Below are 18,576 nucleotides of genomic sequence, written 5' to 3' on the forward strand. Positions count from 1 at the left end.
GCCCGCTCATCGGGGGCCTGGTGGTCGATTGAAACCTCCCTCGGGGAAGAGACCAGAGGTGTGACAGAGTCGGCGCCTCTCGGTCTGGTTTGGGGGGGTGTCGTTCTCCCTCGGCCGGGCATGCGTGTTGGGGATCTGTTCGGCCCTCGGGATGTTGGTCCACGGAAGCCGAAAGGCCGTGCCCACGAGGTTCGGCGTGTTGGTAGTGTGACTTGCTGGTCGGGAGGGCCCACGCCACGAGGCCGGTCTCACACGTGCCCCCCCAGCTGAAAGGCGGGGAGAACTACCCATCCACTTGGGAGTTCTCCTCGCTGAAGCGGAAGAATCGGGACAGGCCGTCCGCGTTGGCGTGGTCAGTCCCGGGGCGATGTTCCACAGTGAAATCCATCCAATCCATCCCCTGGAGAGAGATGGACCAGCGTAGCAGCTTTGGGTTTTCCCCTCGCATCTGCATCAACCACCGCAGGGGTCGATGATCCGTTTGCACTCGGAAGTGTGTTCCGAACAGGTAGGGCCGTAGCTTTTAGAGGGCCCAGACTACGGCGAACGTCTCTCGTTCAATTGTGCTCCACCGCTGTTCCCGGGGCAGCAACCTTCGGCTGATGAAGGCGATGGGCGAATCTATGCCTTTGTTGTCATATTGCGAGAGGACTGCCCCGATGCCGTGTTCCGAGGCGTCCGTCTGGACCACAAACTCCTGGGTGTAGTCGGGTGCTTTGAGTACCGGAGCCGCGCACATTGCGGCCTTTAGGGTGTCGAACGCCTTCTGGCAGGAGGGAGTCCAGTGTATTTTCTTGGGGTGTTTCTTGGAGGTTTGTTCTGTTAGGGGGCCGGCGATGCTGCCATAGTTTTTAATGAACCTACGGTAGTAGCCGGTGAGGCCCAGGAAGGCTCAGACTTCCGTTTGGGTTGTAGGGGGTTCCCAAGACAAGATGGCGTCGGTCTTCGGCTGGAGGGGGGCGACCTGCCCACTCCCCACCTGGTGCCCCAGATAAGTTACGGAGCCGTGCCCAATCTGACATTTGCTAGCTTTGATGGTGAGGCCGGCCCGGCGCAGAGCCAGCAGGACTTGACGGAGGTGCTGGAGGTGCTCGGTCCATTGGGTGCTGAAGACTGCTATGTCGTCAAGGTATGCCGCGCTGAACCCCTCCAGTCCGGCCAGGACCCTGTTCACCAGCCGCTGGAAGGTGGCCGGGGCATTTTTCATTCCGAACGGCATCACTCTAAAGCGGTAGTGCCCATCTGGAGTGGAGAAGGCAGAGCGCTCCTTGGCTCCCTCGGTGAGGGCAATCTGCCAGTACCCACTGGTCAGGTCGAAGGTGCTGAGGTAGCAGGCGGCCCCAAGGCGGTCAATGAGTTCGTCGGCACGGGGGATAGGATGAGCGTCTGCTCGGGTGACCGCATTGAGGCCTCGGTAGTCCACGCAGAATCTCAGCTCGGGGGCAACACCCGGGGTAGTCGCTTTCGGAACCAGGACTACCGGGCTGGCCCAAGGGCTGTCGGAGGGTTCAATCACCCCGAGGTCTAGCATCTTTGCTACCTCGGTCTGGATGCAGGTCCGGACCCGATCAGGGACCCGGTAGGCCCGATGTCTCACGGGCGGGCTGTCTCCGGTGTCCACGTCGTGGACACACCAGCTGGTGACCCCAGGGGTCAGGGAGAAGAGATCCGCGAACTGCCCTAGTAGCTGGCGGCAGTCGTCGGTCTGTTGGGCTGTGAGGGCGGTCGACAGTCTCACTCCTTCCACGGATCCATCGGTTTCCTTCGCCCCCAGGGGGTCTGGGAGGGGCTCGGTGTCTTCTTCGGCCCCATCGTCAGTGGCTAGGAGTAGACTTAATTCGGTCCGTACAAAGTGGGGCTTGAGGCGGTTCACGTGGAGAACCCGGAGGGGGTTCCGCGGGGACTGCACATCGATGAGATATGTGACTTGGCTCTTCCGCTCGATCACCTTGTAGGGCCCAGTCCATTTATCTTGGAGAGCGCAGGGTCTCACCGGGGCCATGACCCAGACTTGTTGGCCCGGCTGAAACTCGACCAGCGTAGCATTCTGGTCATACCAGCGCTTCATCTCTTCTTGACTGGCCTCAAGGTTTGCTTCTGCGAGTTCCCTGAATTTTCGGGTCTGGTTGCGGAGCGCCAAGATGTAATGGAACACGTCCGGAGGGGTCCCCCGGGGGGTCGCTTCCCACCCCTCTTTGACCAGGCTCAGGGGTCCTCGGACGGGGTGTCCGTATAACAGTTCGAATGGGCTGAATCCCAGGGATTTTTGGGGAACCTCCCGGTAGGCGAACAGGAGACATGGGAGGAGGACGTCCCACCTCCGGCGTAGGGGTTCCTCGAGGCCCATGATCATCCCCTTCAATGTCTTGTTAAAGCGCTTGACTAGGCCGTTTCCTTGGGGGTGGTACGGGGTGGTGAATTTGTACGATACTCCGCACTGCTGCCAGAGGGACTTCATATAGCGGGAGATAAAGTTTGTGCCCCGGTCACTCACGACTTCGCGGGGGAACCCCATGCGGGAGAAGATCCCCATCAAGGCCCGGCCCACCACGGGGGCCATCACGGTGCGGAGAGGGATGGCTTCGGGGTAACGGGTGGCATGGTCCACCAGGACGAGGATGAATCGGTAGCCCTGGGCGGTCTTGGGGTCCAGGGGTCCGACAATGTCGATTCCTACCCGCTCAAAAGGGGTACTGACAACGGGGAAGGGTTGGAGCGGAGCCTTGCGCTTGCCCCCACTCTTTCCGCTGGCCTGGCACGTGGGGCAGGACTTGCAGTGGGCCTCCACATTTGCTCGCATCTTGGGCCAATAGAAGTGGGTGACGAGTCGCTGGTAGGTCTTATCCTGGCCTAAGTGTCCGGCCAGGGGTATATCATGGGCCAGGCCCAGGAGAAGATTTCGGAAGCGTAGGGGTACGACTAGTACCCGGGCCGATCCCAACTCGGCCGACTTCTGTTCGCTGTAAAGCAGTCCGTTCTCCCAGTATACCCAGTGGGTGCCAGTCCGGTCGCCGGCTGCTTGGGCCTCGGCCTGTTGTCGGGGCCCAATGAGGGACGGGCAGGTGGATTGTTCTTGGCAGAACTCTTCACGGGAGGGGCCCCCTTCGCAGGGCCACGGGGCCAGTTCTGTCAAGTCTCTGAGTTCGGTCAGGGCTTCGGGGTCGGAAGGCCCGGATTCTTCGCCGGGAGCGGTCGGTTCGTCCAGAAGGGGGTCGTTGGCCTCTGGTGGTGTATCCTGGCTCTCGGGGATAGTGGCGGTGCTCAGGGGCCTGGCCTCTCCCCCCTTGGAGGAAGGCGCCCGGAGAGTCATCGAGCGCGTGGTGGCGCATACCCACTCGGGTAGGCCCATCATCTCGAGGTGGGCCCTTCGTTCCACTTGTCCCCACGGGGAGTTCTCCAGGTCGTTGCCCAGGAGGCAGTCTACGGGCTGGGAGGTTCGGACCGCTACTTTTAACTTGCCGGTGACTCTCCCCCCAACTCGAAGGGGACTAGGGCCATTCGGCAGAGGCTCTCGGAATCGTCTGATGATATGACGGGGCAGAAGGCGTCAGGCAGGATCTGATCCTCGGAAATCAGGTGGCAATGGACCGCCGTGACACTCGCCCCCGTGTCCCGGAGCCCCTTGATGCGGTGACCGTTGACCGTTACCTGCTGTCGGTACTTCTTTGTGTTGGCGGGCAGGGGCGTTCCGGGGACCATCTCCCGGTCCCCTAGGGAGACCAAGGCCATGGCGGCGGGTTCCCATTCTTCGGAGTCTTCCATCTCTTCCCCCAGGGCTACAGAGGCCATCTGTCGAGCCGGCGGGGTTGTGGTGGCGGTCCGCTGGTACAGGGGACACTGAGGGTCACTGGCATAGTGTCCGGTCTGCTGGCAGCGGAAACAGGTGATCCTCACTCGGGGCCCCGGCCTCCCGGGTGGCCCTGTGCTGGCCGGAGGTGGAGCGGGAAAAGGTGGAGATTGTCCTCTGGGAGGGCTGAGTGGGGATCCCCCCGGGAGCTCCCTTGGCCGGCCTTGGTTCCCCCCGCCCCTCTGGCGGGGGGATCCCTGACTGTGGCGACCGTAGTCTCCCACGGGCCCCCGGGAGGTCCGGGTGTTCACCCACCGGTCAGCCTCGACGGCCAGTTTCTGAGGGTCTGTGAGTTTGCTATCCAGGAGGTGCTGGCGCAGCTCTACGAAGCAATTAGCGGCCAAGTGTTCCCATGCGATTAGGTCGAACAGCTCCTCAAAGGTGGAGACCTTGCTGCCCTTGATCCATCCGTCCAAGGCCCGGCTGTAAAAGTTCACGTACTCCACCCAGGTGGTACCGGGTATCTTTTTGCAGTCTCTAAACCGTTGCCGGTACATTTCAGGGGTGAGCCCATATCTGGCTACCAGGGCCTCTTTCATGTGACTGTAGGAGTTCATTACCGTGGAGGGCAGGTCCAGCAGGGTATCTCTCCCCTCACTCAGGAACCGGCCCCACAGCCCAGCCCCCCAGTCTTTCTGCGGGACTCGGTGGGAGGTCATGGCGACTTCGTAGGCCTTGAACCACTGCTGAATGTCGTCGTTCTTATAATATTCTCTCACCACATCCTTGGGGATGTGGACCTTCGGTTCCACGGTGGAGGAGATGGGTTGGGTTTCCGAGGGTCGGGCCTCCGCCCTCTTGGCCTGGAGCTCGATTTCTTTTAGGCTACGTTCGTGCTCTAGTTGGAGTTTCGTTTCTTCATGTTCTCTCTGTCGTTTCTTTTCCTCTAGTTCTCCTTGTAGGCATAACTGTTCCACCGCCAGTTTTTTCTCGGCCAGTTTTATCTCTCCTTCAATTTTTAGTTTTGCTACTTCCAGTTCGTGGTTGCGACCTCTTTCTCGGTCCGCTAGTTCCTCAGGGGATAGGCCCCCCTCGGGGGCGCCGTTCCTCCCCGGGCTGCTTCGTGGTTCCTTGGGGGTTTCACCTTCTGTTCGTGTCCGGGGAGCTTCTACCTCGACCCAGGTTTTTAATATGCCCCCTGGAAGTCCTCTTTCGTGCTCAGTCCGGTGGTAGCGATTCCAAAGTCTTTGCAAAATTGTTTCAGCTCTCGGTGCGTATAAGATTCTAACTGGTCTTTTTGAAATGCCATGCTTGGGTTGGTGCCTGCGGCACCTAGGGAAGTTTCTCCTTCCATTCTTCTCGGTAGTGCGTCAGCCGTCTACTGCACGATCTCTAGGTGTTGGCTCGGATCCCGTCGTCTGCCACCAAATGTTGGAAAGCGGTTGCCGGGGAGGCTGCGGAGTGCGCTCCCGTCCACCCTGGGGCCCACTTTTCCCAGAATTAGGCCGAGAAAGAGCAGAGAGGCCCTGCCTGGCAGGGTCTCGCACCTAGGATCGCACGCACTGCGCTTACTCTCTCTTCGGATAGAGGGACACCACACAGTATGTCGTTTATAAGGTAATAAGTCTTTATCGATAGTTGTCAGGGATCTTTCTGATCCGGTAAGCAGGTACCAAAGTAAATGCCACAAGCGGCAGCGATCTTGTGATGAGGGAAAAAGGGGGTAGCGGGACAGTCTTTGAATCAGTGTCTCTGCGAGGTATCCGGCGCACAGCTCTCAATCCTCGAGCTGAGGGGATGTTGCTTCTCTCGGCAATCTCTGCCGGTTCTCTTGGAGGAGCGGGCCGCGAGTCACTCAGCAGGCACCGGAGGGTCTTAGTTCAGGGAGCCGCGACGGCGTCAGCAGGGCTCAGATGGATCAGAGTTCGGGGAGCCGTGACGGCGTCAGCAGGGCTCAGATGGTTTCAGGGTTCGGGGAGCTGCGACGGCGTCAGCAGGGCTCGGATAGTTTCAGAGTTCGGGGAGCCGCGACAGCGTCCGCAGGGCTCAGGTGGTTTCAGAGTTCGGATAGCGATCTTCTGTTCGGTGAGCGATCGAGCCGCGACCAGGTCAGCAGGCTCTCGTCAGTCCAGGTCTTCTCTCCTCTCGTCCCTTCAGCACCCCTTGTTATACTTCCCCTCCTCTTTGAAGTCCGGGGTCCTCGCGGAGAGGGGTCTGGTGCCTGGGGGGCGGTGTGTCGGGGTTTCCTGTCGCTCAGCCCCTTGATCTGTTCAGATGTGTCCGGGAGGGACTCCAGACGCCCAGCAGGAGAGGCGCCCGCTCATCGGGGGCCTGGTGGTCAATCGAAACCTCCCTCGGGGAAGAGACCAGAGGTGTGACAGAGTCGGCGCCTCTCGGTCTGGTTTGGGGGGGTGTCGTTCTCCCTCGGCCGGGCATGCGTGTTGGGGATCTGTTCGGCCCTCGGGATGTTGGTCCACGGAAGCCGAAAGGCCGTGCCCACGAGGTTCGGCGTGTTGGTAGTGTGACTTGCTGGTCGGGAGGGCCCACGCCACGAGGCCGGTCTCACAGTGTGGTTGTGTGTGTGTGGTTGTGGGTGTGGTTGTGTGGTTGGGTGTGGTTGTGGTTTTGTGTGTGTGTGGTTGTGGTTGTGGTTGCATGGGTGTGGTTGTGTGTGTGGTTGTGTAGTTGTGTGTGGTTGTGTGTGTGGTTGGGTGTGGTTGTCTGTGGTTGTGTGTGTGGTTGTATGTGTGGTTGTGTGTGTGGTTGTATGTGTGTGGTTGTGTGTGTATGTGGTTGTGTGTGTGTGGTTGTGGTTGTGGTTGTGTGTGTGTGTGGTTGCATGGGTGTGGTTGTGTGTGTGGTTGTGTAGTTGTGTGTGGTTGTGTGTGTGGTTGGGTGTGGTTGTCTGTGGTTGTGTGTGTGGTTGTATGTGTGGTTGTGTGTGTGGTTGTATGTGTGTGGTTGTGTGTGTATGTGGTTGTGTGTGTGTGGTTGTGGTTGTGTGTGTGGTTGTGGTTGTGGGTGGTTGTGTGTGTGTGGTTGTGTGTGTGGTTGTGGTTGTGTGTGGTTATGGGTGTGGTTGTGTGTGTGGTTGTGGATGTGTGGTTGTGTGTGTGGTAGTGTGTGCTGTGTGTGTGGTTGTGGTTGTGGTTGTGTGTGTGGTTGTGTGTGGTTGTGTGTGTGGTTGTGTGTGTGGTTGTGGTTGTGTGTGTGTGTGTTTGGTTGTGGGTGTGGTTGTGGGTGTGTGTGTGTGGTTGTGGGTGTGGTTTGTGTGTGTGTGGTTGTTTGTGTGGTTGTATTTGTGTGGTTGTGGTTGTGTGTGTCGTTCTGTGTGTTTGTGTGTGGTAGGGTGTGTGTGGTTGTGTGTGTGATTGTGGGTGTGGTTGTGGGTGTGGTTGTCAGAATGGTTGTGTGTGTGGCTGTATGTGTGGTTGTGTGTGGGGTTGTATGTGTGTGGTTGTGTGTGTGTGTGTGGTTGTGTGTGTGGTTGTGTGGTTGTGTGTGGTTGTGCATGTGGTTGTGTGTGTGCTTGTGTGTGTGGTTGTGTGTGGTTGTGTGTGTGGTTGTGTGTGTGTGGTTGTGTGTGTGGTTGTGTGTGTGTGTCGTTGTGTGTGTGGTTGTGTGTGTGTGTGTGTGTGGTTGTGTGTGGTTGTATGTGTGGTTGTGTGTGTGGTTGTGGTTGTGTGTGTGTGGTTGTGTGTGTGTGGTTATGGTTGTGTGTGTGTGGTTGTGTGTGTGGTTGTGCGTGGTTGTGTGTGTGTGTGGTTGTGTGTGTGGTTGTGTGTGTGCTTGTGTGTGTGGGTGTGGATGTGTGTGTGTGGTTGTGGGTGTGGTTGTGTGGTTGTGTGTGGTTGTGGTTTTGTGTGTGTGTGGTTGTGGTTGTGTGGGTATGGTTGTGTGTGTGGTTGTGTGTGTGTGGTTGTGTGTGTGGTTGTGTGTGTGGTTGTGTGGTTGTGTGTGGTTGTGTGTGTGGTTGGGTGTGGTTGTCTGTGGTTGTGAGTGTGGTTGTATGTGTGGCTGTGTGTGTGGTTGTGTGTGTGTGGTTGTGTGTGTATGTGGTTGTGTGTGTGTGGTTGTGGTTGTACATGTGGTTGTGTGTGTGGTTGTGGTTGTGGGTGGTTGTGTGTGTGTGGTTGTGTGTGTGGTTGTGGATGTGTGGTTGTGTGTGTGGTTGTGTGTGCTGTGTGTGTGGTTGTGGTTGTGTGTGTGGTTGTGTGTGGTTGTGTGTGTGGTTGTGTGTGTGTGTGTTTGGTTGTGGGTGTGGTTGTGGGTGTGTGTGTGGTTGTAGGTGTGGTTGTGTGTGTGGTTGTTTGTGTGGTTGTGTGGGTGTGGTTGTGGTTGTGTGTGTGGTTCTGTGTGTTTGTGTGTGGTAGGATGTGTGTGGTTGTGTGTGGTTGTGTGTATGGTTGTGTGTGTGTGGTTGTGTGTGTGGTTGTGGGTGTGATTGTGGGTGTGGTTGTGGGTGTGATTGTCGGTATGGTTGTGTGTGTGTGGCTGTATGTGTGGTTGTGTGTGGGGTTGTATGTGTGGTTGTGTGTGTGTGTGTGTGGTTGTGTGTGTGGTCATGTGGTTGTGTGTGGTTGTATGTGTTTGTGTGTGTTTGTGGTTGTGTATGTGGTTGTGTGTGGTTGTGTGTGTGGTTGTGTGTGTGGTTGTGTGTGTGGTTGTGTGTGGTTGTGTGTGTGTGGTGGTGTGTTTGGATGTGTGTGTGTGGTTGTGTGTGTGTGGTTGTGTGTGTGGTTGTGGTTGTGTGTGTTGTTGTGTGTGGTTGTGGTTGTGTGTGTGTGGTTGTGTGTGTGTGTGGTTGTGTGTGTGGTCGTGGTTGCAGGTATGGTTGGGGTGGTTGTGGGTGTGGTTGTGTGTGTGGTTGTGTGTGTGTGGTTGTTTGTGTAGTTGTGTGTGTATGGTTGTGGTTGTGTGTGTGGTTGTGTGTGGTTGTGTATGTGGTTGTGTGTGTGCGGTTGTGTGGTTGTGTGTGGTTGTGTGGTTGTGTGTGGTTTTGTGGGTGGGTGTGGTTTTGTGGTTGTGTGTGGTTGTGTGTGTGGTTGTGTTTGTGTGTGTTGGGGGTTGTGTGTGGGTTGTGTGTGTGGTTGTGTGTTTGGTTGTGTGTATGTGTGTGGTTGTGTGTGTGGTTGTGTGTGGTTGTGTGGTTGTGGTTGTGTGTGTGTGTGTGTGGTTGTGTGGTTGTAGGTGTGGTTGTGGTTGTGTGTGTGGTGGTGGTTGTGTGTGTGACTAATACTAAAAGCATCTCAAAATAAAGGAACACAAAACATCGTGTTTGTGGAAAGAGAAAGCACGTTGTAAGTCAAACGGGCGCAGCAAAGCATTAACACAACAACAAAACAAACAAGATCACTTAGCGAAGACTGAGTGCTGATAATGGATACACACAGCCCATCATCTTAAGAGTTCGATTGCAGCCAATGTGCATTCAAACCTGCTTCCTCCTTGTGAGTTGCACCCCATATTTCATGAGTTGTAACTACTTCACCCACCATAGCGCTTTGAGTTCTAAAGCGCTACATAGGTCTAATCGATTAACCAGTCGCCAACATGATGTGCTTTTAAAGAGAATGTGCCAAAAGTTTCCAGCTTCCTCATCATGTCCTCTTGAAAGCGCTAACGAAAGGACTCCCTGAATGGTGCAACGGACATGAAGCAGCCGCTGCGATCAGAAATAAACACTGTGAACGTTGTCCAGTTACACAGTAACATTTCCTTAATGTTCTTTAAGTCACAAAACAGTAATGCTAAAAGCATCTCAATATAAAGGAACACAAACATCGAGTTTGTGGAAAGAGAAAGCACATTGTAAGTCAAACGGGCGCAGCAAAGCATTAACACAACAACATGTTCTTTGATGTTTGATGTTCTTTGAACGAGAACATCAAAGGGGCGCCGTGAAAGTGATCGCAGGTGAAAGTGAAAGTGATCGCGGGTGCTTAATGAGCATGAGGAGGTTTGCCAGCCTCTGCTCCTGAGCGCGCGCCCGCGCACATGCACTGTAGCTCTAGGCTGGCCATGGTAGCATTTTTTGAGCCCTCACAAAAAGTCTCGCCAGACCAGCGCATGCGCTGGGTCGATCAGGCGAGACCTAAAAATCTATTCTAATTCCTCCCAAACAAATGAATTCTAGGTTTCCTAATAAAGTCAGAGAGTTCCACTTTTCATTTACCTCAGGCCAAGATAAAGGCAACAAAAGTCAAAATATATTCAACTTTATTATTTCTCTGAGAACTCTTGCAAGGATTGAAGGTCTTCTTTCATCTTTGCAGAGGTTTTGCTTATTCGTATGTCAAAGATTTAGATACCAACTCTGAAATGGAACTATTGTGGTGGATAGATTACTTTGATGCCTGGAACGGCAGCACAATTTATGCTTTGGCCTCAGATCTTATCTTATAATCAGATGCAAGACTGACAGGTTGGGGCACCCAGTGTGGGCAGATCTCGACTAGAAGTAGATGGTTGCTACAGGAGATAACAAGGCACATAAATTGTTTAGAGATGCTTCCAGACTCCTTTGCAATCTGGAGAGTTGTGAAAAACAAGGTAAGTTGTTCTATTTTTTCTTTATATGGACAATCTCACAATAGTGAGATATGTAAATCACCTCAGAGGTACAAAATCCAGATCCCTTGTGGAACTCAAAAAAAGTTTGGGAATTTTGTCTTGCTCTTAAGGGAATGAATACTTTCCTGGATCTCTCAATGCTGTCATGGACTGACACTCTCAGTATCTTCCAGATTCGTGCGACTGGAGACTTCACCTTTCCATATTCAAGAAACTCTATCTCAAATGAGGTCCCTTAAGAATAGATGTATTTGCTTCCAGACTTCTTTCTCATCTCCAGACATTTTTCAGCTGAAGCCCCGATCCCTTAACTTTAGCATTGGATGCCTTTCTACTGGATTGGTTTCAAGTAATCAATTATGCCTTTCCTCCTTTCCTCAAGATCACCAGAGGTCTAGCTCAGGTAAGACAACAGAAAGCCTTACCAGTCCTTGTAGTTCCCCCTTGGCAGTCACAGGTATGGTACCCATCTCTCTTAGAACTCACAGTGGATTTTCTGATGAAAATACTATTTTATCCAAGTCTACATTTAGATTTGGAGGGTCACATGCACAACCTAAATTTGAACAACATTCTAACCCTTGTAGCCTGGAAGATAGTGGCACAACCTGGGCTGCTTCAGGCATTTCACCAGAAGCTGCAAACTATATAAGAAAATCCTGGGCTCTGAAAACTACCAAGGCATAGAAATCAGCCTGGAGTGTTTAGTCAAGCTGGTGTTCGGGAAAATCTATCAAACCCCTTTGCAGCACGTATCACCTTAATAGTAATTTTCTGGTGTCACACACTAGTGAAGGAAGAACCTACCTTAAAGTTAGCAGGTATTACTCAGCAATTTCACCGACCATCCCTAAATAATGGAACACTGATTGGAGGCCATCCACTTGTATGCTGACTTTTAAAGGGAGAAAGATTTTCTAATTATTCCAAAATATAGTCAATTGCGGGATGGAATTTTGGTCTTTCAAATGTTCATTAATTGACCAGAAGACCTTTCTCTATCTCTTAAGATGCTTTCTGCAAAGTTAACAATGTTTCTATGTTTAGTTACATCAACCCTCTTTCAGATGTAGGAGCTTTGGATAGTTCTTCACATGACTTCAACCCCACAGGTGTTTTGTTTCACATAAGGAAGTACACAAAAACAAATTTGACTACTGTGTTTTATACCTAGTTTCCAACTCAACTTAAGTTGTTCATAGGTAATTGTTTAAAAGCATGTGAACAAAAGACCAACCATCTCAGAACATTCTCTGACACCTATATCCTTATCTCTTTTAGGAAACTCCACAAATGGGAATCATAATCTCCATTTTTGGAGCTCATTCATCAAAAGGTGCCATGGCATCCAAGGTCTTCTGGGCAGTTTCATGTTTATAGGACATTCTGAGATCTGCTGACTAGTCAAATGGCAATACATTTTGTATTTTTTTATTGTAAACCTGTCAATACAGCCTCTTCTGTGGTAATAAATATCCTTTACACAAGCGGAATATGAGCCTCTGGTCTTGCCATAAAATGTAGATTTTCCTATTATTCGGAAAGTCTTAATTTTATGAAGGACACAGAGGCGAGTGTTATCCCATCACACAATTTTTATTAACTGTGAGGGAGATTTTCAATAAACTAACGCAGCGCGGTGCAGCAAGTCATTTTGCTTTGCCATACTATGTTAGTTTGGAAGCACAGGGATGCGACATATTTACAACAATGTGTCGCATCTCTGTGCTTCCCCCTGCGCTGGTGCACAAACTGCTGCCATGTGCTGACGCAGGCACCCTTGCACCATGTTGCAAGGATGCCTGTGTTACAGGGGTGATTGCTTATGTGCCGGAAGGGTTCCCTTCCTCCACATAAATAATCAGAAATGGCGTTTTCCAAATTATATGTGTGCTGCATTAGCACACATAGAACATGTAAAATGCCATTTATTTAAAGGATTGTTTATGTGAAGGAAGGGACACCTTCCTGTACATAAACAATCATTAAAGGTTATTTCCTTGTTCTATGTGTGCTGCAGAATGCAGCACGCATAGAAAGAGGAAAACAAGGAGGAGAAATTAATACATAGCTCCTCGTTGCACCTCCCTACGCCTCCACTGGAGAGGCGTAGCATTCAGACACATTTCCAGATTTAAGATTTCTTGTAAATCTGGACATGTGTCTGGTTTCATGGGTGCTGCGTGGGAACACCCACAGCAACACCCTTGGAACACCCTTTTCACGCAAAGTGATGTGTGTAAAGGAGACATATTTACAAGGACATTGTCCTTGTAAATATGGGGCAAAAAAATGCGCTGGCAATGCGTCACAAAAAGCGACGCACTGGCAGCTCAAGGGGCTTGTAGATCTGGCCCTGTGTTTTTTCCCTCCATTGTAATACCCACTTCTGCAGCTACTACCTCTGCAAACGATATTTCAAATGTCTTCAATGACACCAAACCTGGTGTGTCTACTCCAGTTTCTGCAAACCTTCTAAATGTTGCAGGGCCTTCTTCACCATTTTCTCCAAGAAACAGATTCACAGACTTTTCCCAAAAACTGTTTTTGCTTTTGCTAGCAGTTGTAATATTTTTTTTTTACTTTACTGCCTATGTTTCATAATTGCTCTTCATGCTCAAGAAAAGAGGACTGCTTGCAGTCAAGATAGGTACTATAGAGGTTCTTTTTCTCTGACTGGTTACTTATTGTTCTACTATTATTATTATCCATTTGTAAAGCGCATAGTTCACCTGGCAGGCATCTTGGCATTAGCAGAGTTCATCTGAAAGGTCAAGGGCTGGGATAGCCCATTTTTGCAAGTGACTGGTACAGACTCTACTCTAAAATTATTTAGGATAGAGCTATGTTTTTAAGTCCTTCCTGCAACTAAGTAGATCTCTATTTGTACTAAGTAGATGGGCAGCTTATTTCAGGCTTGTGCTGCCTTGACTTGAAAATCTCCCCCTCCTACCCTAGTTTTCCTAAACCTGGGTACATCTACAAGGTTAGCTGAGGACAATCTCAGCCTCTTTGCCAGTTTGTAGTAGGTACATTTATCCTGTGGGAGTCTGGGTCCAGATCCATTTAAGGCTTTATGGACTATGCACATTGCTTTAGAAATGCCTCACTCTTTCAGTGGTAGCCAGTGGAGTTCCTGTAATGTATCTTTTGTGGAATCAACCAGGATTTATTGTGGGCTTATTTAGCCACCATTACCCATGTTCTGCATAGTCTTTTGAGCAGATAATCTGGGATTCCCAGTAGGAGGGCATTACAGTAGCCAATCCTGCTTACAATTGTGCACTGCACCACCAGCTTTCTTTCTGGCTGTGGCAGCAAGGGAACAATTTTCCTCATGTTTCTCATAAGACCGTGACAGGTACCACTGTCTTATTACCCTGAGTTGCCGTAGAAAGATTTGCACTCCTAAAGTGTACCATTAGCTTACTGTCCCTAAGCCTTATGGGATTTGTAATTTTTTAGTTATCTTAACTGCTGCTATTTAAATTAAAGGAAGTTTATAGAAGCATAGTATTCACCTTTAGTGTCCTTAATAAAATTAAGACTTTCCTTCATAAATACTAGGAAAAATTCATCAATTACAACACTTACATCCCTCATCATCAACTTTGAATGGCATCGATATTTGACAGACCAGCCTGTCGTAGAAACTATGGGCCAGATGTACTAACATTGGAAATAGTGATTTCCAATTTCCCCCCGAATTGCAATTAGGAAATCATTATTCCTAAAGTATTAAACTTCTATTTCTTAAATACTGAGTACTAGTGGGTCGCAAATAGACCTATCTCATGATTACTAATGAGGTAGGTCACAGTTTGCAGTCTAGTTGGAATTCTAAAAAAGCATTGTTTTTTAAACAAAGCCAGTTTTCTTTGAAGGAAAATGGGAAGCATTTCAATTTAAAAAATGAAACATTTAATTTTTAAAGAGTAGGCAGTGATAAATGGCTTACCACCTCCTTTGAGGAAGTTGCAAAATATGTTTGCTTTGCGAACAGAATTTGATTCCAAACATTAACACCCACCAACGCGATTCGTTAATTGGAAGGGACGCTCTAAACATGCCCCTTCAAAATACTGAATCAGTTTTTGGTCACAAACCCAAATTATGATTTAGTACTGTGTTAGAGAATCACAATTTGATTTGATACATTTGAAAAATGTATTTTGCTGTAGCAAATGGCACAATTCTGCAAATCTGGCCATTTGCGACAACAAAAGTCTTCATACATCTGGCCCTAAACCCATATCTATCATTTTTGTTGTTACTACCAGTAGGAATATATACACTAATTAATATTACATTTAAACTTCTACCAGTAGTGAGTAGACTAGCTAGAATGATTGCTAATGACTGTTCAAATGATAACTGTAAATTAGCACACTCCACACTAAAAGATGCAGGCTACCATACTCCAATATCAAGAACACCTGAGGGATTACAAATATGGAGATATAATGGTTTCTAGCAATGTATTTTACTGCAAACATAAGAACGTGTTCTGCAGAAGTAACAAATAGAATTCATTAAAACATATTTACGAAGGCAGAGTCGCAGAGTGATAAAGTTGAAGAATATTTTTGTAATAAATTGTGGAGGAAGAAATCAACACTAAGGGTTTGATTTAGATCTTGGCGGATTTGTTCCCGCTGTCACTGTTCCGACGGTTTCTCCGCCCGCTCAATTTAGTTGCTGGTGTTGTCTATGGATGATAGTCCGTCTGAGTGCGGCGGTCCCCGCCAGAATTTTTCTCCTGCGTCAATGGCGTCATAAGCAAAAGAGGCTGTTGGAATGAGTCCAGCCAATATTTCCACCAGGCCAATTATGATGTGTTCTGCCTTCGAGGAAACTGTGACGGGTAAACCTCCAGTCCTGAGTTGGTGGTATCAAAGGTATATGAGTTAGAAACATACCTTTTTTTCTGTTTCCCACATCTGTGTCCATCATGAACCCGATTGTCCAAGTCCTTCCTTTGCTGCTGCTACTTGACCACAAAACAAATCAATCCGTTGTCATCAGAATCAAAGGTAAGCTTCTTTTTTTCTTGTTTTCTTATCAATTGTCTGTTTACATTTGCTCTAGACTCGTGCAATTTTAAACTTGCTCTCATGTGCAACTTTCTTTCTTATGTGTTATGCATATGTGTTTATTTTTTCACTTATAAAGTTAGAATAAAAACACCTGTATTAACACTTAAGAAATAAAATTCTCTTATAAATTTAAAAGTATGTAATAATAATTGAGATAATTCTCTCATATACTTTTTTACAGTTAAAAAACAAACTGAAGACAAAAAGGAGTAAGAATAGGAGGGGTGGTAGAGGAGTGACTTTTGGAGGTAGAGGGAGTGGGTGATGTACTTGTGGCAGTTGCATGCAGTAGCGGCCGGTATGGATCAGGGATCTGGTGCGTGGTGAGGGGGGTAAGGGGATTATAAAAAATGTTTAACTTACCTTACCGCTGCATCTCTCCTTGGAACAGGAAGCAGGCAGCCAGGCTCCCCTGACCCATCACAACGCTGCAATGCATCGTTGTGATTGGTCTGAGAGCCATGGTTCGGAGCTCAAACAGGGCCTGGGGGCCTGGGCATGCTCTCTACACAGGCTGTAATGCAGTCTGCATGGAGAACATGCAAAGTGTACAATGACTGTTTGGTCAGCCCGAGAGGGCTGGCTAAACAGTAATTGCGCACTTAGGAGGGTGCTACCACTCCTCCCCTGCGAGCAGAGCAACCCTGCCCGTCATGCAAAGCTGCTGCAGAGGGACTAAATAAAATGATAATAACATTACGTTATTATCATTTTATTTTTCCTTTCTTGCACTGCTTCAATGCAGTGGGGCGACGCCTTCCCGCCTTAGTGGAGGAGCCGTCACAGTTTGCATGTGGGTCTGATGCTTGTTGTGTAGGTTTGGGTGTGTGTGTTTTTGGTTGGTTTTTGATAATCTGGTGAATGTGTGTGTTTGCTTTTGGTTGGTGTTGTTTTGTGTGTAGGTAATTTCGTGTAATTGTGTTGGTTTTGATGATGTGGTGGTTGGCGTGGTTCGGTGGTTGTGCTCGTGGGTATAGTTTCAATAATGTGTGTATGTTTTTTGTGTGTTTCTTAGTGTTTCTTTGCATGTGTCTGTTTATGTGTCTGAGTGATTATGCTGTTTGTGTCTGTTGAAGTGGGTACCTGCAAAGAAGTGAGTGTGTTTGGGATTGGGGTGGGCGTTTTGAATTGGGTTGAGTAAGGGACCTGAATTGGGGCAGAAGGTTGGGCTGGTTGGGAGGCTAGGGCAAGTGAGAAGGCTGATATGCTATATATTTAAAAAAGGGCAAAACTATTTAGCAACAGCAAATGTAAAAGCAAAAACTACATATAAGTTTAGTGACACATTAAACGTATTATGTACCAGTCTCCACTCCACCAGGTATTCCTGTCAGGCCTTCAGGATGTAGGATCTGTAAATCCTTCTCCTCCTGGGGATATAATGGTTAGGGGTCCTGGGAGAACCAACACCAGTCCTCTGTGCCTCCATGTGGCGCTTGGAGGTATGCAGGTGACAACAAATAGTACAAACTCATCAGGTGTGTGATGCTAGCATCCATCCAAAAGCCACAAGAATAGTACAATATTGAACGTGTCCAGAGACGGACTCACTTAATCACAAATGCTCTACTAGGACAACACAAGCATAACTGTAAAATGTAAATAGGCTCAGTCCAATCCTGCGACCCTGACAGTGATGGGAGTCAACCGCATTGAAGGAGGTGAGCTGGTTATGCGAAGGAAAACAGTCTGTTAACGTGAGAGGCAGATCACCCAGCCACATCTAAATATGGCAGTCTTGTAGCCGCCGAAATACACGGAGACGCAAAATACACTGGAGAGGAGACGGACGAATAAGGCCATTAAACACGGAAGAAATCCTACTGCCAGATAAGATGATAAAAACGAAAAAGTCAAATCAAGAATAGAACGATAATATAAGACTGATTGAGATCCGATTCCTCCGTTGAAGAAAGGATAGAAGTTGTAATCTTCTGCCATTTTATATTGGATGCCATATGGATGTCCAGAATATTACTTTTAAAAAAATGTAAATATCAGAGCGGGTTCCTGACGAAGGCCTAGCCGAAACGCGTTGTGTCAACCTACCGCCTATGTGTCCATCTATCGTCTATAGAGTAACAATCTGAATAAGAAACTCTTACACTGCTTTTTGAATATTGTTATTGTTTATGAGATAATTGAAGAGCACAACAAGTGAGAAACAATTGTGGTATAACAAGTATGCACTGCAGATTTATTATTATTGGCTAAACATGGTCATATGTATTATATAGGAAATAATCTGTATATACACAAGCATTTATGATGAGATATTGTTGTCCACAAATGTACATGTTTACATAGAAGAATTAATTCATTGAAAAATCAGAAAACTAAATTAAATAAATATTTATATTTTGTATTAATTAAAGAGACATAATATCAATATATTAGTGTGTTTGTTTCATTATATGTAGTCACATGTTTGTCAGGCATGCATGTTAAGTATTAGTCTACTTTGAGGTAATCTCATCAAACTGGGAGTCAATTTGCAACCTTTTTGTTAATTACACCGTGCCCGGTGTTCATTTTTTCCTTATCAGTCTTGTAGTCACTGCCTTGGAGGGATGATGTGTTGTGTGTTGATTTAGATACCGTATATAGGTTTCCTGATTTACGTCCTTATATAGGCACAATTCGCATTGCCCATATTTAGGCATAGAAATCCTACCCTTATTTAGGCATTATCCATGCTAGCCAAATATAGGCATGGCCACCTACATCCATTCATCTACGTCACAACGAGTTCTTGGAAAACCAGACTCTTAAGCCTTTAGGACCCCTCGCTTGGATATTGTTTTCTCCAAGAACTCATTTATTATGCATGAACATCTATTCCTTAGGGGTTCATTCATGACGTTCTTCTGCCCGACTTTTACGTCAATACTGGCATTCCTAGACACCTTCAAGGTATAAATATACCTTCACTTACCGTGGCAAACCACGGTTCGGCTGCCTACTTGCACGACGCGGCTCGCCACAGCATGTTCGGAAGGAAGTCAAGTCCCCGCCTGATGCACTGACCAGACGCTGTCATCCTCCTCGCAGAGAATCCAGCTGCAGTGTTTCTGACTCCCCTTGCAGGGTGTTAGAGATCGAGACTCGGAAAGAGATTAC

This window comes from Triturus cristatus, chromosome 5_1, assembly GCF_964204655.1.
Source record: "Triturus cristatus chromosome 5_1, aTriCri1.1, whole genome shotgun sequence".
Classification (NCBI taxonomy): Eukaryota; Metazoa; Chordata; class Amphibia; order Caudata; family Salamandridae; genus Triturus; species Triturus cristatus.